This window comes from Grammomys surdaster, unplaced genomic scaffold (genome assembly GCF_004785775.1).
Source record: "Grammomys surdaster isolate TR1022 unplaced genomic scaffold, NIH_TR_1.0 372, whole genome shotgun sequence".
Lineage (NCBI taxonomy): Eukaryota > Metazoa > Chordata > Mammalia > Rodentia > Muridae > Grammomys > Grammomys surdaster.
This window is the reverse complement of record NW_021604791.1, coordinates 4,931,909-4,934,148: the sequence shown is the minus strand read 5'-3', so window position 1 is coordinate 4,934,148 and position 2,240 is coordinate 4,931,909.

The window sequence follows — 2,240 nt, the reverse complement described above, 5'->3', positions numbered from 1 at the left end:
ATCTATCTATCTATCTATCTATCTATCTATCTATCTATCTATCTATCTAAAAGGCTGTACCATTTTCCAGCTTCTTCTTCAACAGGGGGTTAGTGTTTATGGTAAATCTCTGCCAGGCAGTTGCTATATACATTATTGCTTTCTGTTAATTCATACTTACTTAATCTTTGTATATACAGTTTATTATTTGATTCTCCTTAGATTTGTAATTCTTTACTGCCACAGAAACCCATCTTTTTCTCTGTTTTCTGATTACTCAGTTGGTCAACTCTTCTTGGCGCTTTTTCCCAGCTTACAGTAGTTTCAGTCCATTGCTGTTCTATTTTTCTCACTACCCAGTTCCATTTCCCAGTCTGGTCTTTCTGTGAGTCATTCTGCAAATATGCAATGACTTTTTCAGCTGTCATCTTTCACTTTTTCTCTTTCAACACACTCCCTGGGTGACCTTCCTCACTTCCAGAGTTTGACTGTATGCTGATGACTCTCCGATTTACAATTCCAGCCTAAATCTCTCCCCTGGGCAGTAATCTCATATATTCAACTGCCTATTAATATTTCTCCTATGTGTTTTTAGGCTTCTTACACATGCAGCACACACTGTTAGCACACAGCATGAGGCACTCTCCCGTCGTCGTTTCTAACCCTTTCTTCATGCAATTCAATTCTAAGCTCAGATATTTATTCAGCAAACAACTTATTTAACATTTCACCAAACTGTACATTTCTTTTCCCTCATTTATTTTTATTTACAGAGCATTTGCTTATTTTCCATCTTTCCCATGAGGAAGCGAAATTCATGAAAACCCACATTACCATATCCTTAGGAATCCAGAGTGTGGGGCTGGATATATGACTCAGTAGATAAAATGCTTACTACTCCAGCATGATGATCTGTATTTAGAATTCCAGCACCCTCATAAAACAGCTGGACATGGTGGCATGCATTGGAAATAGCATTGTCATGTATGATCAGTTTGAAATAAATAGTTTGACTTAAAGAATGTGAAATCATATTCTTTACACAAACCTAGAGAAATGCACTTATGTAAGAAGAAATCAGAGGTATAGCAATTTATAGTGTGTGACAAAGGGGATGAATTCAGTCTACTACTGAGTGATCTGATGTAGAATGAAAGAAGGAGAAAGTAGCATGCAATAAAGATCAAGAAATGAGAAAAATCCAGATCAAATAAGGTCGTTTACATCTGTTAAGGGGGTTTTACTAGTGGAAAGGTTAATGATGATTGTCCACCTAATATTATTGTAAAGGTTAGCAGTAATTTTTCACCTGATCTATAACTACCTGGTTATGGGCCTCTGAGGGATTATCTTGAATGAGCTAATTGATGTAGAAAAACTCTCTCACTCTGGTGACACCATTCCCTAGCAGGGATCCTGCAGTATATAAGTGGATAAAGGAAGAATGAGTGGCATGTTACATTCTTTGTTCTGTTTCTTCATTGTAGATATGTTGTAACCAATTGCTTCATAATCTTCCTGTCTGGCCTTACCCACCTCAAGAAAGATTTACCCTTAAATAGTCAGTTAGAATAAGAACTCTCTCACTAGCTTTGCTTTTATAACAACAACAGAAGGAGAGCTAAGGTAAAAATTAAAGTTAAAAAGTGCCATATTGTAGTGACAAAGCTGGCCATTTGGTTCTTAGTAATCTGGAGTAGTTCGTGAATGGAATGTAGAATACTTTAGATAGTTTAGAATTGTGGCTTGGAAGAACCCTTGCATTTTTAAACAAAACTTAATGGGTTATTCTGATGTCTCGAAAACAAGAATGAAGAAAGAAACATAAACAATGGGCCTAACTCAAAATGTCTTAAAGTAAGGCAAGACTCTAAGAGGGTGTTGGGTTATGTGTGATTCATGTGATGTTTGGCAGCCAGTATGATTTCATTTTATCCATGTCTTGAGAACTTGAGTTATATTGAGACATAACTGATGTGTTTGGTGAAAGAAAATTTCAGGTATGAGTGTTGAGTTTCAAAGAAAAACTTTCCACCTTTAATGTTACTTTTTCATAAATGTCAGTTTTATCTTCAACAGATCATTCTAGAGCCTGTACCATCTTTCATGGTAGCATTGGCCACTTGTTGAACTAGAGTAACTCTTACAAATGGAAACAATTGTCTGGGTTTAAAACAAACAACAAACCACAGTTAGGTGATCTTCCAAATCATCACTCTTAACAAGGTTTAAACGGACAGAGTTGGGAAGCCCTTACTCTT